A 23,170-nucleotide genomic window follows, 5' to 3' on the forward strand; every position below is an offset into this window, starting at 1 on the left:
CCTCGAGCGTGTTGATGAGCAGCCTCATTGCCTCGGTACTCTGAGTGGGCAGGTGTCCATACGAGTTCTATCTCTCTGTCGAGACTGATATCCGCGAGGTTGTTTCTGGCAGTATTTGAATCAGTGACAATTATGTCCGCATCTGCTGTAGCGATGGCTAAAGCGATTGCGGCTTCTTCCTCCTGGTCCGAGTAGCGGACTTTGACCGAAGCAGCTGATACGCATTTACTTACTGTACTGCTTAATTACAAAGATAGCAACGGCACCGTCAGCCATATAGTAATCCAAGGCGTCGGTATGCACCACCCCATCGTGATTTCGGTATTTTCTGTTTAGGGCCCTAGCTCTAGCTTTCCACCTGCCTTCATGGAAGGAGGGATGCATGTTTTTGGGCACAGGTTTGGAGATAATTTTGTCGCCAGCTCCTCTTGGTAGTGGTCCTAGTGGTTCGGCATTAATTCTCATGCGGTTGAGAATTTGTCTGCCTGCTTTAGAGTTTGTTAGTCTTTGTAGCTGCAATCAGCTCCTCTACATTGTTGTGTATCCCAAGTGAGAGAAGTTTTTCGGTTGCAGTGTTTCTGGGTAGACCTAGCCCAGCCTTGTAGGTGCTTCTAATGAGTGTCTAATTTCTCCTTGTCAGATTGAATGAGGCGGAGATAAGGGACAGAGTATGTGAATCGACTTAGTACAAAGGCATGGATAAGACGACAAATGTCAGCCTCTTTCTTGCCGTTACTCTGTGTATCAGTCTAGTGATTTATCGCACAGTCATTTCCAGCCTGTTAATAGTAACATTGCTCTTCCTATTGCTCTGGATGTAGAGCCCGAGCACTGTAATAGTATCGACTGTGGGTATGGGTAGTCCGTGCAGGCAGACTTTTATCTCTACTTTGTCTTGCGTTTTCATTCTCACTGCTAGTAGTTCAGACTTATGTTGTGAGCATTTCAGCCCAATCAGGTTAGTGTATGACTGGACTACATTTACTGCTTCTTGAAGCGTTTCCTCTATGTGAGCGTCCGAACCTTTTGCTACCCACAAGGTGACATCGTCAGCATATAGGGAGTGTTGAAGATCTTGGATTTCTTCAAGTTTGGGAGGCAGACCTATCATTGCTAGGTTGAACAAGAAGGGAGAGAGGACTGACCCTTGCGGGGTTCCTCTGTCTCCTATTGCTATTTTGTCCAATGCAAGTCCTGCGATACTTAGCTCTGCCCGCAGTCCTTCCCGAGAGAAAGGAAGGAATGTAATTAAAGGTTTTGTTCCCTGCGTTTATGTTGGCGAGAGTTTGGAGAATGGCTTCATGAGAGACATTGTCGAAGGCTTTTTCCAGATCCAAGGCAAAAATTGCTTTGGTTCCGGTTTTGTTAGGGGGATCTATCACTTCTGCATGCAACTGCTGCATCAATGCTGCATGCATGAAGCATTACGTCCCGAGTAGAGAGTTGAGTTTTGAAGCCAATCATTGAGCTGGGCAGAAGGTCATTCTCTTCTGCGTAGTTCTAAAGCCTATTTAGATTAACATGTTCCATAAGTTTACCTAAGCACGACGTAAGAGAGATGGGCCTTAAGTTCTCTATGCTTAGTTTCTTTTTGTGTTTAGAAGTAAAGACAACCTTCACGTGTTTCCACATCTGCGAAAGTTCACCTTTGTTCCAATATTCATTCATTAAGTCGTTAATTGCTGAGAGGTAGTATGTAAATGGCGAATTGCGGCCCAAATTTCCGCTTCCGCGATCTCTCTGTCGAAGTCTTCATTAGGAACCCCTTTGTACTCATAGGTAGCATTGGGGTTGCTACCGGTATTGAGATATCTGCTTCGGAGTTCGCTTAGCAGATCTGCATCTGTACTTGGGTATTCTTATATGATTTGATTCATAATAGCATAATAATAACATATTAGCAGCGAAATGGCTGAACACAATCACTATAATATTTGGCTTTTGCTGTGCCTTGGTTGTATAGTCCTTCCCCCTAGCAATAGCAACACACTTTCACCACTAGTGCAGTCGTCGGCACGTCTACAATGCTGGAGAGGTGTGCTGCGGAGCGAACAAAGTGAAATTTTGTCTGGGCTGCTCTATTAGTGGTAAAGTGTAGCTGTCAGTGCAAGTAGTATGCCTATGCACCTTCAGTATAGTGCCATCATTGTTCCTAGAATTGGGCCCCTGCTCAAAAATTTCATTTTCTTTGTGCGACAGGTTGGTGTTCGAGCACTCCGGGCAGACTTGCTGACGTCTGTACATCAGTCTGTACATCAAAAGTTGCTGGTTTACCTCGCGCCCCCCACAGTACCAACCTTGTGCCATTGAACGCTTCCTAGAATAAAAAAATCATCAACTGCTGTTCACTGATAGTTTAGTCAACAGATGCACCAGTCACAGTTAGCGTGCTGCCACCAGTGAAAACTGAATCAAAATGTGTGAAGTAGGACTGAGCTCATTTCTAAGCGTTATTTTAAATGTAAATTCTTTCAGTTCCATCATGTAATGAGTTACAGGACAAAAAGCAAAACGTTTTTTAATGCACACTGTATTAGGAACAAAAGTGTTCCTGTGACACAAACAGCCAGTGGTTAATAAAGCCATTCGGAGCTGCCTAGCTGTGTCATCGTGCGGAAGAGCTAGACTTTTTTCTATGGCTACAGTGGAGAATATGATGGGCTTTCGAGTTTTTCCTCCTCAGCTAACTATATCTCTCATTTTTTTTGTTTACACCTTAGTGAATTTACGTCCTACGAGAACTGCAGATTGCAAACTTTTTATGGCTGCAACGTGCAACAACAATGGCTTTGCAAAATGAGTACATTTCTCACACCTTACAAAAGTTTAAACACCTAATCTTTTCGGCACAATGAAAAACATACTTCTAAGGTAATCATTCCATGAAATTTTTGTTAGAAATGCTGTAGAAAAGTTTTTACCAAGAATATTTTCATCAGTTGATGTTACTGGTCTTTTGTTTGTATGAAGAAGCTGGAAACCATGATAAATGAGCAAAATGTCAATCACAGGCGGGCAAAAAGGATGTATTGAAAGCTAATATAAAAAGAAAGCTCTGCTGCCAGACATTCATTTTTTTTTACAGAAGAGAATAATATATATATGAGTTCCCGCACCCAGACGTTATGGCACTTTGACAAATGCCTAAGTCTATGCAAGCATTAAATGACCGTGGTCGCCATTGCAGCCAAGAAATGCAAAACATTGTGGTTCCACTGAGTGACAGAAGCTAGACGCACTTCACTGGCGAAGTGAAGGGAGCATTTATAATCAGCAGAGTGATGGCCAGAGAGTGCATAAACTAAAATAGAACATGAACACTCGTGAAAGAAAAAGAAAAAATCATGTGCACTCTAATACTTCACCGAGATGTGGCCATATGGTGGGATGCACCGGTAACGGCAAGGTTTCACAGCAATGTAACACTCTAGCTCATTTGATAAGATTTTCAGTGATAAATAAATTCTTTTGCTTCCTGTACTGCTGTCCTCAATTGCAAGGCAAGAGCTTGCCATTTCCATCATAATTTATGACACATTTTGGTCTGTTAGTCTCTTGAATGTGAATGTGAGGAAACCACCTACACATATTTCCGCCACTTTGTGATTCTGCCAAAAACAAATTCCGATAAATGAAGATTACAATCAGTTCGCCACTACGTTTAAGATAGTTAGTGTATAGTGAGAACTCGGTATTTTTCTGTATTTCTACCCAAGCATGCTTCGTGAATGTGCGGACAAACCCAATCATTATCCGAAAATTATCTGCATCAACTCAGCTGCGTTTTCAACTGTTGAGGACAGTATAAAAAAAAAATTCGGAGTGAGAAAAGCATAACAGAGAGATTGCTGGCAACACTCCCAGGCTTTCCACATTAGGTGTACTGTAGATGCAAGATGTGTAGTGCTGAATGACCCTATAATTCGTCTCTTGTGCTTGATTGTACAAGTGCAAAACTAAAGGAAGTGCGAGTTGCTTTAAGGTCACTCATAAGGCAAAGCCACTTGCCTATGTCGCAAGGAACCCATCACAGAAAGAGCACAATACAGGAGCCTCGAGGCACAACATACACTGACACGTGACCAAGAGAAGATGGTTTGTACTTGTCGTGTTAATACAGTTCTTTACAGCTTTTGCTTAACAAAACTTTTCAGAGTTGTATATAATTCCTCATTAAAATCTACTTAGCACTAGTTCTAAGGAAAGTTCACACTTTTACAGCCATCTTCTACAAAATATAACTTGCCAGTACAATAATCTCAAAGCAGTGCACAAAACAGCTTTCGATAACTGATCTCCCGAATGCAATTTCAGCGATTTCAGAGAAAGTTGCAAATTCCCTGCAGTATACCTTTAACAGTGGCTCTGGCTAGAACCCTTTGGTGCTCCTAGAGGAGGACTAAAGGGTTTTGGTACAGCTGCTACTCTCACCACTCAATCGCATTCCAAGTGGCACTTGTGGTATTAGACCTATTGCCGCATTGGTTGGGGGTGACCCTAGTGAGCAATCTCAATATTCGGCTATGCACAACCGAATTAGTATACTCGGACGAACAAGGTTTAACAGCCACTGCTGTAGCTTTGGATCTCTCTACTTACATATAGTTGCCGTCTCTCCTACTTCCACCGTAATCTTTCAGGTAAAAAAGATTAAAGTAATAATTTTCCATTGAATATCCTGTGAAACAACAATAATAAAAATTTCCATATGCTTTACTTGATTTCAATCACTTTTGGCTTTTTTCATATGCATGTCGTCACGAGCCATTCATTTTCCTACCCTTGTCTGTGCACGAAAGGAATGAAGTTGTTATAAAACTGCTGCATGGAAACCACAACAAAGAAGGAACAAATAGATGAAAGCAAAGCTGCATACATTTTTGTGATAATGAATGAACTAGTTCAGCTCAATTAAAGGAACAATGAAAAGGTATTTGCTGTGGCTAGAAAAGGTGCACTAACGATTAGTATTTCATCACTCATTTCCACGACACAAATTTTTAAGCTGGTTTTACTAACACAGATGGAGGTAAAAAATAATGCCCCTCCTTTCCCTTCAACTCGACACATGACGATGAGAAAAGTAAAGAAAATGTCACAACCATTCCCCACTGTGGCCCATTTCGCCTGCATCATTTGGTCCCAGATGGCCGAGTTTATGTCAGTAGGGGGCAGCTAAGAGTAGGCCGTGAGATGATGTCCAAACAGACTGCGAAAAGCAATTTTGAGAAATTTGTAAATTAAAGGGGGTGAGACATTTAAAATTTGACTTGAATACCAACAAAAAAAATCCTAGAAGTGTACTGCATTACAATGACAATAATTACCTTTATAGGTTCTTTTTAGCATATTTCCTCAAAAATAAAAAAAAATCAAACCTTAAAAAAAACGCAAGAAAAGAGAAAAAAACTGGAAGACATCAGCCCTAATGCGATAGTTTTAATGGCTTCCCCTGCAGATCCTCATTACTTTACAACTCGCTGAATCACCAATTCCTGAATTTGTGACACTATCATCCCACACCTACTCATTAGCTTATACTCGTGAGCTACCACATTACGTGAAACACCAACAGCCATAGCTAAAATGACCTGCTTCAACCAAGAACGTGCCTGCATGGCATAGGAGTAATGTGCTTGACTCGTTATCTGTTTCATGCCTGTTTAGTACGGATGAATTACTCGAGCAGTTTTTAAATGGGCATAACAGGTTCAACTAGTCTAGGCTACACAGGTGTGGGCCTGCTGTGTTGCAGCTAGAGAAGAGATGCCATGTAACGTCAGTTGTCTGCTCTGTGTGAGGAGGGAGACAATGGCTGCCAACCACTCCACTCGGCGCACGGCACTCGGTTGGGGCTCCCAGCTGGCTGCTCCGATCGATGAGGATACGATGCATCGGTGTTGTAGCTTGCGTTATCAATGGGAGATTCTTGTTACAGTATAGAAGGCTTCCGGTGGGTCCGATTCTCATTTCCCCCTCCATCTCAAAGAAGCTGCTTGAGTCAGGAGTTCCAAGTCGGCCATGTCTTGTGGCTTCGTGGCGACAGACAACCTGCTGACCAGTCAGTGCACGGCTTCTCACCTGCCAACTGCTACCTGCCAGAGGCATGCCCATGATTTTTCGCTCACATCAATATTGCTGCTGTTGCTGGATTTTCTGGAAAACGAAGTCTTTAAGCTATCATATCAAAACAATGCCGCAGAAGCTAAATGCTACTTGGGCTCGAGGCAAGGCTGGCATTATGCAAAAAGGAACAGGGGCCGAATACATTGTAGGCTGAAGACCTCAGGAGCGAAGGACGAGACAGCTGATAAGGATCTAGACTAGAACAGACCAGCCAACTGTGGTTTCAAGTGCCACTGCCAGCCGGCGTCCTTTTTCATTTTTCCAGCGGCCATGCTTTGGCCGCAGTCTTTGCGCAGCCAGGGGAAGGCGCTACACCATGAAACTGTTTGATTTGGAACTGGCTCGCTTTGCCGCAATGTCATTTTGACATTGGCATAGGTGAGCAAACATTTTGGTAGGACAAAAAGGCAACAGCAGCCAATCGGCCATCGAGCGAGCTTTATTCTGCACTCACGAGAAGGTACCACTCAACTGAATTCGCGTGGGAAGCCTGTAAAACTTTTAAAATTTAAAATTTAATTTTAAAAACGAAATTTTTGCAGTGTTTTGCAGAAAATTTGCTGTCAGCGTTATGGAATTTGTCAGCATCATGAGCGAAAGATCACATGCCATTGCCAGAAAAAAATATGCATCTCAGTGCAAAAAACACGGGAAGAAAGGAGACAGACGCAGGGCAAATGCTTCAAAGGATGCAGGACGAAGCGTTCATCCTGCGCCTGTCTCCTTCCTTCATCCTGTGTTTTTGTACCCGCAGTCATCATACCAATACCAACTAGCCCGTCTTTCCACTTTAACTTTGTCAGAAAGTAGTTGGCAGCTGTCATGGCCGGGCGCTTACTGGGTATCAGGTTGTCTTTATGGCAGAAGACTATACCGCATGGCCACTTTGGCAAGTGCTGCAAACTCAGACTTTGCCTTTGAGATAAGAGGGTGAGATCGGAATCCAGCCCTCCAAGACCCTTGGATCTTGAGTAGGACACACTGCTTCTAGGCCCAGGTAGGACAAAGGTCTCTCCCATATTTCTCGAATTAACCAGGTCCTGCACTAGTTGAATCCACTTGACCCCTGCAAATGTCTTAGCTTCATCAGTCCACTTAAGGGCAACGCTTGGCATCCGTTGGAAAAAGAAATTGTTACCTTTGCAAGCGGTAAGGACTATTCCAGTTAATGCAAGAAGGAAATGACCCCGAACTAAACATTGTCTTTGTTATGTCAGGCCCGCTGTAATGTTAATACTGTGTGGAAGTGGTGCTGTTGAACACAAGTGTGATGTGAGTGGTGCCCTAGGAGACCTAGCATATCATTGAAAAATGGGGGTAAATGTGCGTCAGTGCTTGAGAAAGTAGGTTTTGACATGTGGCAAACGCAACGACAATCAGGAAAATTTGTGAAGCATTTAACACAGCCCAGAAAGGCATTTTCATAGGTCCTTTATGACTATCATTCAGCAGGAGAGAATTCATGTTCATTGCGGGCACAGGCAAGCAAAAGAATGAAGCAGATGGACATGCTCAGAGGTATCGTCACACCCCTCACAAAGCTTCAAGAATTGCTTGATTAAGCTAGTACAGTCACAGTCTATAAAGTTGTCCTACCTGCTTGAAGCTGATAAACATGCTGAGCTGATGAGTGCTTCAATGGTAATATTCTAATGCAAGAAGTTCACGGAGGTGGTCTTTCTGAGCACTCAAGTCAAATTTCAAAGCTTTGCAGATAATGTTTAAAAAAGTGCTCCTGGCAACTGCTCGCAATAAAATAAGGTGACGCCTCTCGTGCGCTCACTCTTCAATGATGTTATTGGGGTCTGCTGGGTGCACAAAATAACTGGACACTCCCAGGTGATGCAGGCAGGCAGGCGGGACAGGACATGGTGGCATGCGCTGAGTTGATGGGGACAAGAGTAATTTTTTGCACCGATACGATCAGTGCTAATGCAGGTAGCTTGAAAATGTTTGCATTGCAGAGGTACTGATTGCTTGCACGCGTTTTCTAGTTTTAATAAATGGCTTTTCGTGGGCCCTTTCAGTAACAATTCTACAGCAATTATGTGCGAGACGAGACACTTATTTAACAAACACAGTTCCACTGTAAAGATATAAGAATGTAGCCTATACAATGTTTTGTCATAACTCACTAGGCACGTCAAGGTGTTAAATAATTTGCATGAAATGTCAACCACGATATTGCACATGAAAGAACTGAACAATTGACTGCTACAAACTTGGCTTGACACTGCATTTAATCTTTGTTTCATCAAGATTTCTGATAACAGGAAACTTTTTATGAGGCAGTTTGAGTCTAGAATCAATGTGTACCTGTTAGCAAGGTATGACTAATTGTACTGGTGTTATAAAATGCTTTGGAAGCAATAACGGGCACACAATGCATGCTCATAACTGGGAGGTGAAAGAAGTTTGCTTGTGAGAACTTTATGCAAAACTGTGCAAAATATGAGCGCTCGTTACATTTGTGCAGTTGTGGAAGAATTATTTCTTCCTTGTCCCTACATTTCACGCAATTACCTTTGAATCAAGATTGCTGAATAATTGAGCTATAATTCAGTTTGCAGCATGAAGTTCATACTTAACTAGAGAGCATGTACTATGGTTGCATTATCTAGCTCTCTTATTTTGCGCATTTTAAAATGCAGCTTTTGAAAGTTTTCACAAAGCCATGGCAGCACTCGCGCATCGTCAGAGTATCACCAACGAAACAGCCGCAGGCATCTGAAAAAAGCTGCAGTACGCAAGTCGTTTTAGGACAGCAGGCCCCGTCTCAAATATTAGGTTGTTTACAGCCTTGCCAGAGACGTGTGCTTCGGAATAAGCCCCGAGCTGCGTTCTAGCTACAACACCCGTATGGAGTCCTAAACGAAGGGTCATCTTTTAGTTATCACTGCATGGAACACACCGCGCCTACGCTGCTCGTCGTCCTCGGGTCTCCGTCCGCTGGTCCGAACCATGATCCACAGCCGAAGTTTACAACGTTCCTGATGATGAAAGCTCTATGGCTCCACTTTGATGATGTCCGAATTCAAAACCACCGTGTACAAGTTTCTTCCCGTGCTGCGCATGGTGCTGCGCCACAATGCGCCATGCTGCTAATGTCGCTGTGGTTGCGTTGTGTTGCTACGCTGCTACCTATTGACTGCCTGACTACTGCTACTGTTCACATACAATCATGTGCCTTTAGACACATTACAAATTATTTTGTTTACTCGTCATAACACAAAATACAATATAATTCACTACTTTGCATGCATTATTTGGAACAGTTAAATGTGGCTATATTTGACACATTTTGTTTTTTGTGTCATTGATGTTATTTTGCAAGAAGGCTGCGCCCAGTATAGCGAGCTCGCTATCTCCTCAGAGGTTTGTTTTGCTCCTCCCGGTTTGCAAAGCATTTCTTTTGAAATTAACCTTAAACGAGTGTGGAAACAGTTGCGCTGCAAGTTCACATTTTTTCCCAGCAATAGTGCTGAAGCGATGTTGGTTTTCTGATGACCACTTCAGGCACCGTCTGCTTCCACATTAAGCCGGATTTTAAACTATTGGCTTTCGTGAATTGTCTTGTGCTTACGGAAATGCACTACAGATATTTATGTTCTGAATGTATGCGGTTTTCACGGACGCGGTCCGCTGTTACCATAGGGTGTCTACGGCTGTTGCCGCATGTGTTGCCCGCAAGTACTTGGCTCTGGCTAGTAGCATAATGTTGATCCGAGTTTTAAAGCGTCTGCCTGTCTGGTTTGACTGCACTGGCGCTAGATCCATATAGTTCTTTGGTGGTGCCACGAAATGTGCGTCATTAATTGAAGTTTCTACTGTTATACTTGTACTACTGCTTCGAGATTTGAGCGCTCATGCTTCAAACTGTTCGATTGAGGCTTGTGCTGTTGGGCAAGTTGGTTCGACTTCAAGGCCAAAATGGACAACACACACGACTCAATTTCGTCGTTGCCTTGGCGCTGGTTGCCTAAATCATTATTTTTTATCCTTTACTCTGTAAGCGGTCACACATCGATGATAAGTATTTTTGTGGGGGTTTGGTATGTCGTTGCTATATTTATTTGTAGCTGTGGGGCCGACCAGTTGTAACTTACTGCCTCCCCCATTAGATATCCACTGCAAGGCAGTACAAACTACAATCGAAACATGCAAATTCTAGCTTTGTAAAACATATGTACACTTGGTTAGCAAGCCTGGCTTTTTGCTTGATGGTAATAGAGTGTTTGTTTGTAAATAGATGAAGAGCCGCAAAGTGGTTCGCTCACCTAAGCCAGGGAAGCTACATTTTGGTCAAAGTGTTTTTTTTTTCTTTAGAAATAGCAATACAGCATACCCTACATACATACACCAGAGCAGATGCATGCAACTTTTTTTTTTAACCAAATTATAACAGCTCGTGCGTGCTGTTCAGATGTCATTGCCGTGCAGTAAACAAATTGAAGGAAATAGCCTGTCTTTGTTGAAATTGTGTGTTCTTGTGTTTTTCACCGGTACATTAGAAAATCAATAGTGCTTCAATCAGTTTGACTTCTGCTGTGTAATTTAAGACGTCATAAAGTCCTTGTTAAATTTAATACTGGAGTGCTCTGCCAGTAGTCATCTTAAATATTGTGGTTATCCTTTCATGCCACAACAAAAAGGAAACATACTAAATGTATATGCAGCATGAATGAAGACGAGAGTTCGGTTGCTAAGAAAGGGGACAGCTGGACAACTGCCATAATGTGGGTACAGACCTCTTCAGACTTGAGTTGCAGGTAGGATATGGCCTACAAAGCACAGTTCAAGGAAGGATGCTGACAATTGTTTGCTGCTGCTAGGTTAAATGTACCTTTTTGGCCCAGAAACCATAGTCCCCAGAGTTCATAACATTTTCACAACCATTTCAAGCTTATTGGTTCCATCAAAACCTATGGTACCTACCAGGCTGTTTGATAACACACATCCACAAGCTTTTGTCTGTAGAGGGTGCTAGGAAGTTGCTAACAGATATGGCCTACAAAGCACAGTTAAAGGAAGGATACTAACAAATGTTCATTGCTGCTAGGTTAAATGTACCTTTTTGGTCCAGAAACTGTAGTCACCCGAGTTCAAAGTGCATGAATGCATATTCATGTGACAGCCCCACGATGCCTTCCTTGTTCACTTCTGTAAGGGATGCCATAGAGAGTAGCGGCACAGTTGATTTCAGAACTCCTCAGGTGTGTCAATTAGTAATTTTATGAAGCTGGTATAATTTCATCTCAGTGTGACGTTTGTATCTTTTGATAACAGCTTTTACCGACAAAGACGAAGGACTTGCATGAGATCCTGCGTAGCCCCTGTGCTAACATTTTTTTAGCCTTTAATGACCGCACCCTAGAACTCGGTTTGACTGAGAAGGAAGTACTAAACGTTTTCAGGTATGTTGATGATTTTCTAATAGTTATTAAAGAACAGAAAGATTTGACCTACACAGATGCTGTAAGCCCAGTTTTAGCCAACTTTCAAGACGAGGGGCAGGGATTGTGTTTTACCCGCGAACTCCCTTTGCGAGGATATTTTCAGTTTAAGTATAGATTTAAGTATTACCTTGGGCAAGCATCATGTGTGTTGGCAATACTCGCCTCGAGCACGGAAGGAGCTGTTGCCTTATTCCTCGGCTCATTCAAAGACTGTGAAACGCGCTATTGCTAACCTCTGCCTTGGGTCTGCTCTTGTGAAGTCGTGTGAACATACTATGCAGGCGAGCTTTGAAAAGCAAGTGGATTGATTTGCTATGGCGGGGTTCCCAAGCTCGGTAATCACTGGTGATGCTGAAGCCTTCCTAAGGAAAACCAAACGTGTAATGTTCAAAAAGTCGTGCGAGACAAGAAAGTCAAGCGTGTAACCAGAAGTGGTACCCTATGTTCACAGGGTTCCGCACAATGTGAAAAAGGTTCCACGAAAGCTTGCACAATTATGCGCGCGCATTGCGAGCAATGAAAAGGAGGGCGCTTGCAGCAAAAAACATAGCAAGCAGTATGTGAAGTGCTGCATAGGAGTAATATGTGAGATACCACTGGCCTGCGGAAAAGCCTATGTGGGCCAATCGAGGCGCCAAAATATGCGTGCACTGAAAGATATGTGAACCACGGTTTCATGAGATAAAGATTCTGGGCAGAAGTAGAGATTTGAAGGCATGCGAGGTCTTGGAGGCGTTTCACATAAGAAAAAGAGGGAAAGCGTGTGAGTGGTACATCGGTTCACCTTTTCAAGACTGAGATGACATATCTTGAACGGTTTGTTTAATGCGTCGTGTTGTTGTTCATGCGCATGCCTTAAAATTTCTATATATTTGCTGCCTTGGCAGTGAATAAAGGCCAGATGAATTTAGCGCTCGTCCTGCGTCATTCTCTCTTGTGTCACTTCTTAGCACTATTATTTTCAGTCTCGAACAGTATGCACTATTTAGCCCAAACTGACATTCTTCTAAACCATGTTGGCTATAGGGGCCATATGTGATAGAAAATATATTTAGAAAGCTGTGTATTCATAAGTCACTGAGAACAAAATATATCAAAAAGGCTCCGTTAATCATATCTGGTTCACTTTTCATACCCTTCTACTTTAAGATGACAGACATGGAGTACGACTGAAATCGACAATATGCAGGGATTGTCTGCCAACTTGAGCATCACAAGAATTTTGTACCTTTTTTCCAGCTTTACAGGACACTAACATTTTTTTGCAGATAGTGACAGTGTAGGGCAGTATTGTTTATGCATCCAGAAATTACGACACCAGAGCTTAATGGTTTTTGCTTGGTGCATGTGAAGAAATGAAGCAGGAATAAGTTCTTAACAGAGGTCCATATTTTAAAGCAATGAAATTGCTCATGGATGTTTTTCTCAGTGTGAAAAATACAAGTTTATGTTAATGAAGCAATGAAACTGAATTGAAAATGAAAAATAAGTTATGTATAAACAAAGACGGAGGGTAAAAAAAGTAGGAAAGGAGAAGCTCGGAAGCACTTCACATTTTCCATTGTGGCCATGGAAAAAGTCTGGCTCTTCTGAAAGATGACACCGGCTAGGCAGTTTCCATCAACTTTAGCCTCAGACCATTTGTGCCAAGTGAACACCTTACTGCAACATTTCTAACTAAATACCACTATTGATGGTACGTCTATGGAAAAGTTTCGCTTCTCGTCTTGCAACTCATTACATGATGGAGCTGAAATATGTTCCGCTTATAATAAAGTTGGCTATGAGCTTCTCACACTTTTTGACAGTTTTCACTGGTGCAGTATGCTACTGTGAATGGTACAGGCGCCCAAATCTTTAACTGGCGTGTGCGAGCGGCGACTTTTCTGTGCGTCAGCGCCATATGAGGGAGCGAAGTTGGAAACAGGATGAGGCTAAGCGCATGCTCACAAAGCACGCTCAGCTGGACGGAACAGCCTGGTAGACGACGCATCCAGCTGAGCGTGCTTTGTGAGCATGCGCTTAGCCTCATCCTGTTTCCAACTTCGCTCTGTCATAGGGCGCTGACGCACAGAAAAGTCGCCGCTCGCGCACGCCAGTTAAAGATTTGGCCGCCTGTACATCTGGGCACTCTATTGATGTGCACTCCATTGGTGTCTTATTCATCACATGCAGTGTTTATTCCCTTCAAATTTAATTTATCCTAAGAGTGGCACAAGGTTGCTGCTGCAAGGTGCATGATGCAAACCAGCAACTTTCACTTGATGTACTAGTGGTGAAAGTGTGTTGCTATTGCTAGGGGGAAGGACTATACAACCAAGGCACAGCAGAAGCCAAATATTATAGTGATTGTGGATAATCCAGCCAGAATTCTAGTTCATCGGGACAGTTTGTCCATATCGTAACAGTAGCAACTAGTGGCTGCATGAGCAGCAAGAGCGCAGATATGCTGCAACGGTTAAAACATGCCAATGATAGTACCTTTTTTGCTTCATGCACATTGGCTACAAATGAATTACTTCTTCTCTATTCCTCTATGTGAAAACAGTCATTGACTTTGTTTCATGCATTCTGTCTCGCTTAACTGATCAGTACAGACATATACCTTCACCGGACATGGCACTTTGGGCTGGTGGCAGAGAGAAATGGATTAATATATTGTAGCAACAAATTGTCATCACTTACTTTGCAAAAAAAAGAAACTTGCTTGTAGAAGTTGAACCCCTTATACCACACCAAAAGAGCAACAAAAAGCTGTTTAGTAAATGCAAATTAACGAAACAAAACTCGCGAGTGCAGTCAGAGGCAGCAGATGGCGACAGGGCATAACGAAAACAAGATTGTTCTGAAAAGTGCCACATGGCTGTCATTTATCGAAAAAGTAGCATACAAAAACAATGTTTCATACTGTAAAGGTCACTTCCTCTGATGATAATGCGGGCGATCTCCAAATTTTGGAATTGGTTTCCAAGATCAAATAAAAAAGGGCGTGCATGTCATTCATGAACGCGGACGAGTAACGAACTTCGTGCTTTACACATAACCAAACTTCAATCACAGCTGTTTCATTTAGAGCTTGCAGAAGCCGCACATTACTGTCAGTAGAACAAAACACGTCATCCCGAAAGCAGCCAAGTGCTTTTGGTCTCCGCACTTTCATTTCATTGCCGCCTTGCGAAATGCACAAATCACTCTCACTGCATGCACGGCGGAACGTGTCTGCACGCAGTAGAGGCGGTCAGAAAGCACAGCTGCGGACGGTTTGCTTTTTTTTAAATGCAGGTCTTTTCTTCACCGGAGGGCGTAAGTAATACAGTCGTACCTTAGTGGGGATCTTGCCGAAATACAAGGCTTGGGTTACCTCATAAAATAGATCGCATTTCGGGGCCGATTTGCATGTAACCGGTATGTAACAAACCTGCGTCTGAGCCACGAAGGGCTTCGTGGAGCGGCCTTGCGCCAGCGATTGAATCAATGCACAAATCGCATTTAGTTCCGGGGCAAGACAAGATGACTAGCCGCATGCGGTCTTTGGAGAAAACTCGCGGCACAAGTATAGCACAAGAGCGCGCACACACATCCACGCAACAACGCGCATCGCGCACTGCCACTGCTGCCACCACAACACGGGCGCCGAGAAAGTGTTGGCCGAGGTAGCCGAGGCCCACGGGTCGCTAGCGTGGAATGGGGGTGTCGGCCGCAGCTCGTAACAGCCAGCCGACGGCCTCTTCTCCCTCTCCATCTTCGTTTTCCCCCTCGCGCCGCATCCGTTTGTTGGGATCGGATATACGCGCTCCGGGCAGCTCGCTCATGCGTACTCGCGCTGCCCGGGCGGACACCAACACAAACAGAAAAAAGCGCGCGCGGTTCGAAACGCTAAAAGGGGCTGTGGGGCCCCACAACCCGAAACAACATAAAACGACATTTGTTCACAGAAGCCCCACGGTCGGATTTTAAGAATTAAAACGGGCGTTAGCGCAAAAGTTAGAAATTGCAAAGAACCAGTACTGCCAAGTTACACATTCGTAATATTTAAATACTAAGCCCAGTAGATTTTAGCGGCACCTTAGTCATAGGAAGCAAGTGATAGATAACGTAAAAGTCGATGAAACTAAACATTAAAAGGTGGCCAGAAAATTGTAGCTTCCTTGAATCATTACTTTCAAAGTGTTTTCAGTGCTAAACCTGTCCATAGGAAGCTGAAAGTATGTTTTGATACCGGTAATATTCCTTTATTCTCAGTAGAAGTTTTCTCTGATATGGTGGGGGTTCTTTTTATATACATCCCAGCATTCAAAAACTGTAAAAAGAGGTGTTGCGAGGGCTGCGTTGACGTCAGCTCTTAACAGCTCTGCCACCACCGTATCAGAAAAAGCTTTTTACGCCAGGCTGAGAGGCTTCTGGAGGCAGGGTTTCCAGAGTAGAGGAGAGCAACGGACGACATTACACGAAGAAATAAGTGGTCAGTGGTACTACATATTCATGGATTAACCCATAATTTGATGAAGATTGGACACAGACACGGCATCCGTATTGTTCCTATGGCACCAAACAGAGCAAAAGGCATGTGTGCGCGGATGAATAGCCAGGAGAGATTAAGTCTAGATGCCAAACTGCACCGGACAAGGTGCTCCAATTGCATCCAGGGTATTGTCTATCCGATTCCTTTGCATTGTGGGAAGCAATACATTGCAAACAGGGAAATGTAATAATGACAGAATTAGAGAGCACGCTGCAGCAATATCAGCGAAGTTCAGTACTAACCTAGCAGTGCACTGCAAACACTGTGTGATTTGCAAAGACTAAAAATGCCCAGCTGACCTTCGCAATGTACAGGTTTTCAGAAGGAGTAAAGGACAGGCTAACAAGGGATATTTTAGAAGCATGTGCGATCAGAAACTCGGGAGACCAATGCGTTAGCACGCCTTCGGTGGGACTGTTGAAAAAGGAAATAGATTTTTTACGCTTAGCGGCAAGACTTTAAGGAAGAAGTTAGCTGCAGAGGTAAAGTGAAAGGAGAAGATGTGCGGGTTCAGATCAATCAGCATTGTACTTGTGTCTGTGTGTGCTTCTTCTGTTTTGTTGCCTGCTCTGCTGCCTTTTTGCAAGTATGTTCGACCAAATAACGTTCCACTCTATTATTGTTCGACAAGGCATTGGAAGATTATTTGCTCGGTTAAGCCATCCAGTTTGCGTTACTATTATTTGCTGTTTTTGTTCCTTTCTTCTCACCGAAATGTGCTGCGTGTTATGCTTCCTTTTTTTTTTTTTTTTTTTCCTTGGCATGCGAGTGTGATTGCTATACTGTATGCCACACCTGCTTGGGATACAAAGCCTGTGGTATATCTTGAAATAAATCTTGTTTTCTATTGCTAAGCATCAATTCAAGTTTTGTAAAGTGTACACCAACTTTATCATTGTGTTGTTGCCCTCCTGGAATCGGCTGGGCAAATATGCAAATCAGCAAATGTTCTGAAGAGTAGCTGAGCATTACGACATAGTTATGATCAAAAACACTGAACAGGTACAGTTTTAACTTATGGCATGCTTTTGACATAAAATGGTGAATGGCAGAGAAAAGTGAAAAATTGATGAATTCTTTCTTTATTCAAGAGTTACACCGCATTGCCCGAAGGCGTTATAGCAGGGGGGTTACAGATTGGCAAAAAATACATCTTCACTTGCAGAACACACTTGCATTTCGGAAAGCCGGTTCCACTGTTTTAACAAAAAATGAATTTGCAAAAAGGTTCGTCCTGGTACGGTACTCTCTAATTTTGAGAGAGAGGTCATGTCGTTTAGGAATGTAAAACGGCTGTTTTATATAACTTTCAAAATCAATCCCAGTTTTTCCGTGAATTATTAAGTACAGCAATTTTAGCCTCAACTTTCTTCTACGGGGAGCGAGTGGTTCCCACTGCAATTCTTCTTTCATTGCTGTACAACTATCCCTTCGCCCATCCCTCCCCAAGACGAACCTTGCTGCTCTATTATGAATTTTCTCGAGTTTGTCAATTAATATCTGATGTGCAGGGTCCCATACAATACACACATATTCCATGATGAGTCGAACACAAGAGAGAAAAGCAGTTTTCTTGAGGTTTGGCTGCAAACACCTTAAACTTCGCTGCATAAAATTTAGTGCCTAACTACCGGCTTTGGTAACCACATGGTCGACATGAGCATTCCAGGAAGTCATTTGTCAGTATAACACCTAAGTATTTTTATGTACATTTCTGGCTGATCAATTCATTGCTTATGCGATACTGTGCTTGGACTTTGATTTTTTTCCGTGAAAAACAAAGATGAGCGCATTTCTTTGTATTCAAAGACATTTTCCACTTAAGACTTGCAACCTACAGTCAAAAACCATCGATTTCAAATAAAACACACTGGAATGAAAGAATCCATTCAACGACAACAGTTGCAAAAAAAAGACCACGCAAACACATGGCACTGGTTCGGCATGTCTTCATGCTCAGCTGCTTGAAAAAATGCTGTTACACATGAGAACGAGTAAGACCAGAGCTGGGGGCGCTTACTCCATGCCACAACAGCTGTACTAGCCCATCCCTTTCAGCAGTACAGAGTGTTACGATTCCGCACCGACATGTGCGACAGCCGATGCGGCCGCAGCATAGCATCAGTCAAAGCAGCAAGCATTTCGGCCATTTCAGCGACGTGCAATCGGCCGCCCAACCCTTCCTCTCGCGAACATGCTCCGACGTGTTGAATTTACACGCGCCGTAATGTGTGTGCATGCATGGGTTGTATGGGTTGTATAGCCTGTTGTATAGGCTTAGTTAGCGTTCGTCGCGGCAGCAGAGTGACGCTTGCCACGTGTTCTGCAGCTGCCGCACGAAGACTCGGAAGAATGCGTGAGGGAAGCAGGTAATAAGCACATAGCACTTTATTAAATCAAATTTGACACGATTATGCATGCGTGTATTTACGTATAACCTGGTAAAGAGGCCTAGCGCGCAAGTTATTTTGGTGGCCGCGGCGATTGATACGAAGCCACGTGCAACGTAGAGAGGGAAGATGAGTACGGGATGTGCGTCTGAGGTCTGCCAGGAAACATTGGGGCGGCCCTGAAAAGAGCCCTTTGGGTGCGCAGCGACGTGACGGCGTGGCGAACACAACGCCCTGCACCGTCAACAGTGGTGCACTACGTCGTACACAGCGCCTGGTTATGCTGCCCTGGATGCTGTAGCGATGCTTCCACTGTAGACATTTACGTACGAGGGTTGCGGCGATGCCGCGATCCCTGACATGAGCTGCTGCGTACAAAGAAAATCCTCGGCCTCTTCGCAGCATACAGGAAACGGTGCTGTAAAAGAGTAGAAAAAAGTTGCATTATGAACATAGCGATTTGATGAATGCGCAACATATTACAAAACTTTCGACAAAGAAATCTGCGTTCTTGTACCTCAACCAGGGTTGAGAATGCGCACGGCAGACGTGCGCCTCAGCATAGCAGTCAGGCAGCGGTTAGTTGCCGACGGCGGATGTTTTCGTGGAGGTCTCCATAGCCGTGACCGATTTTTTTTTTTTTTGAACACGAGGAGCGTCCATGCCACGAGCTGCTGCTGCACGAGGTCCTGGAAGCACGTGGGGAGAGACAAGCGACACAGCACTTATAAATAAGCAAAATGCGAGACAATTTTGCGCAATTTATACTTACCTTGACGGTGCTTGCGATCTCCCGCAGGTCGTCGCCATTATCAACGTCATTCCGCCCAACGTACAGCACGGATCGGCGTGCCGAAAGCCCATTCACGTAAACGCGCAGGCCCGCCATCGTCGAGCACCTCGGTGACCGAACGCGCCGCAGCCATGCAGCAGCGAGGTCCACGAACCGGATACCGGAATCGCGCGCGTTGCCAGAGCGGAGGGGCACCTAGCGATTCCCTAGAGCGTCTAGGGACGAAAAAAAAAAACAAGCAAACTCAGTTTTTGACTACGTCACGTCCGGTTAAGCATCGAGCCAACGCAAAAAACGTCACGCCAGGCCGCGACGTGTCCACCGGAGTTCCAGGCCAAAATATACCGGAAAGGGACATGATACGCATCCTAGGCATGTGGATCCAAGGAAGCAGATGTACCCACACAATCAGTCTACTCAAGACGTCAACAGAACAAGTAAGCCGCATGATAAAGAGGGTATCGCAGAACAGAAGCGGGATGAAGGAAAGCGACACGATCAAGCTCGTCAAAAGCCTGATAGTCAGCAGAATCACGTACTCGTTGCCACACCACCGCATGACCAAGAAAGACAAAGAACAGACGGAGGCGCTGCTAAGAATAGCGTACAAGACGGCACTCCGCCTACCAAAAAACACATCAAATGAAAAGCTGCTACAAATGGGCCTAAACAACACATTTGAAGAACTAACGGACGCCCAGCTAAGTGCGCAAATAGTCAGGCTCCAACAGACAGTCACCGGCCGCAAGCTCCTAGATAGATTAGGACACGACGTAGAAGGGATCGTAGATAGAACAGCCACCATTCCAGACGAGGTCCGTCAAACACGATGTCAGCCCCCTGCCGAGAAACATGGATCCCAACCTCCACGCCGCTAGAAGGCAGGCCAGGGCAGACTATGTGCAGCGGAACCTAGCCACAATGGAAAATACAGTACACACAGACGCGGCCCTATACCCATGGGACCGCAGGACCAGAAAGTTCAGAGTCGCGGCAGCAGTGGTAGACCACATGGGGGAACCAATCAGCAGTGCGACGTTAAGAAACTGTACGGTAACGGAGGGGGAGGAGGCTGCCGTAGCTCTAGCGGCGGCCGAAGGTTACCGTAGAAACAAGTCTCTGATAATCCTAACAGACTCCAAAGCAGCATGCAGGAACTACACACGGGGCAAAATAAGCAAGGAAGCGCTGAGCATCCTCCTCGAAGCAAGGCTTCCAAATAAGACCTTAAGACAGGATTTTCTGGATACCGGCACACACCGGGATAGAGGGTAACTCGAGGGTAGACAGCCTAGTTCGCGAGATCACGAACCGAGCAGGGCAGTCAGAAGCCCTGGAGGACCCCATAACGGTGGAACCAACGTATGCAGAAATACTAAACTGCCACAGAGGGCGGAGATTCAAATACCCACCACCCCACACATCATTAACACAGCACGAGGCGGTCTGCTGGCGGAGACTGCAAGCAGGGACTTTCCACAATCTATACATACTACACAAGATGTTCCCTACACAATACAGGAACACATGTCCGTGGTGCGGGACAACCCCCACACTATACCACATCACATGGGAATGCAAACGAAACAGAGCCTTCCACAAACTAAACAACCCGAGTGCGGAACAATGGGAGGGTCTGCTGACCAGCAGCGAGCTCACGGCCCAAAGGGCACTGGTGCGGCACGCCTGCGAAGCAGCAAGACTCAGCGGTGCCCTGGAATAGGGGCGCTGACCTTGTGAAGAGGCCGAAGATATGAAGACATCGGTCCGCCGCTAAAACCAGAAATTTTTAGAGCAATAAATGTTTTCTCTCTCTCTCTCTCCACGCCGACCAAGCTGGAGAGCGGACGTGCAATCGATGGGCTTCATCGACCACGAACGCTTGCGCTCTATTTCGGCCACTGAATTTCGGAAATTTTCTGGGATTCGACTCTATTCAGGAAGCGCTCACTGCGGATTATCAAGACTCCAAGGTGGGCCGATTCTTTCGCACATTTTTGAGGCTTTGAAGAACTTCCCAAGCCACGGGGGACACTAGGCCTAGTTAGGCCTAGGCAAACAAAGGCACCCCCGGCCGTTTAGAAGCTCGACGAAAATGATGGAAACCGTGGAGGGAACGAGCATAGACCCTGCGGAGCTGAAAGAACCTGGCCAGTGGTTTATTGCTAAGAAAAGAGGAAAGGCGGTGCCACTTGAGAACGAGGAACGCAGCGTCACCGATGATCAAGGGAGAGAGCGAGCTGCGTCCAAACTCGCCGGAAAGAGATTGGCAGCAAAGTCGGTTGAAAGGCAATCGATCAAGATACCCGACGGAACTGACAAAATAATTCTCCGCCCACGGGGAGGAGTCAGCCGCCTACTTAAGTATGGCAACATTGAACTTGCGGAGTTGATCGCTCGCACCGCGAATATAAACATCAGAGAGGCTGCGGAAGACACCTTCTCGGTCAACACAAAACAGCAGTCTATCCTCATCGCAACAGACAGCGAAGAATGGAAAAGAAAATACGTCGCACTACGCGTCCTCGAATTCGAGGGCCAGAAAATTGAAATCGCGGCGTACGTCGCTATGCCCGAAGACTGCGGTAAGGGGGTGGTACACGACATTCCCCTTCGCATCACCGAGGAAGGAATAGTGCAACGGCTACGCACGATCAAAGGCAACCCCCCGTGCTAGGAGCCAGGCGCCTGGGCAGGAGCTCAACCACCGTGCTCATACTGTTTGAAAAACCAGAGGTTCCGAGGTGGGTGAAAGTCTCACTTACATGGCAAAGATGTGTATTATATAGAAAGAAATACGAGGTTTGCAACGCATGCGGGCACCTAGGGCACCGCGAAGATGTCTGCCCAGATCCGAATAACGCTAAGTGCAGAGGATGCGGAGAAGAGCGCCCAGATCAGGGACACACCTGCGAAATAAAATGTCAGCTGTGCGGTAAAGACCATCCGCTTGGCGATAAGAAGTGCAGAGAACTCTACAGGACTCTCTACCAGACCAAAAAACGTCAATGGGAGCAGAAAATTGCCGAACAGCAGCAGCAGCACAACGAGCAGCAGCAATATCCCAACACCACACCTGAGAGCGGCCGCAGAGGACGCTCGAAATTCAGAAGAGACCACCGTGACCAACGCGGATATTCTCAAGACAGGGATGGAGGCTTCCGGGCACAGAGCGGGGACTTCCCGCAGTTGGAGGACGCCAACCGACGTCACCGTTCAAGCTCCCGCAGCAGCAGGGAGCGGTCCGGATCGAAGTCCAGGTCGGGGTTTAAATCCAGAGTCACGGCTAACTCCAGGGACCCAAGGAACCCGTCGGCCACCCAAAAGCGAAGCCCGAGCGGGGACAGTAAACCGTGTGTTTCAGCAGTGGGGTTCCCCAGGCTAAAGGTGAGGAAAACAAAGAAAAAGATAAAGAAATAGAAAAGTTAAGAAAGGAAGTTGAGGAACTGAAGGAGATAATTAAGAAACTCACCCAGGACCTCCACCAATCCAAATCACAGCCAAATTCCGGGGCTCCCCCGCAAAACAAGTAGCCAAACCGACACCTCCACCTGCGACGCCAAAGGTGCTAACACCACCCGCGGCATCAGACACGGAGGAGGACGCAATGATCACTGAACAGTGCAGGCCACCTCCCCCGCAGAAACGAAGAGGCGGGGAAACGGATCCGCTGGCGGCAATAGAGCGTAGACTAGGCGCCAAATACGGGGTGAGACTCGAGCGGCTCGAGACAGGCATGACCAACATCGTAGGCGCCCTAAACCGAATTCAGGAACAATCTAAACAAACAAACGCGGCTCTTGCTGCTATGGCAGAAAGGCAAACAGTGAGAGAAGGGATACTTGACCAATTCCAACATGGGCAAAACGCAACCAAAGATTAA

The 23,170-nt window shown here is 45.2% G+C and overlaps 2 long non-coding RNA genes across 2 annotated transcripts in view; one reads left to right on the top strand and one right to left on the bottom strand.

Moving 5' to 3' along the window:
- Nucleotides 1-23,170, top strand: part of LOC146177926 (uncharacterized) — a 78,307-nt gene that overhangs the window by 11,732 nt on the left and 43,405 nt on the right. The gene's annotated exons all lie outside the window — the stretch shown is intronic.
- On the bottom strand, nt 18,874-19,429 carry LOC146177929 (uncharacterized). The gene is made up of 2 exons (XR_014701399.1): nt 19,267-19,429; nt 18,874-19,183 (listed from the first exon to the last, which is right to left on the bottom strand). It is a non-coding gene; the product is annotated as an uncharacterized LOC146177929 (long non-coding RNA).

The sequence above is a fragment of the Amblyomma maculatum genome, chromosome 10, assembly GCF_055883805.1.
Source record: "Amblyomma maculatum isolate TAMU_Amacu chromosome 10, ASM5588380v1, whole genome shotgun sequence".
Classification (NCBI taxonomy): domain Eukaryota; kingdom Metazoa; phylum Arthropoda; class Arachnida; order Ixodida; family Ixodidae; genus Amblyomma; species Amblyomma maculatum.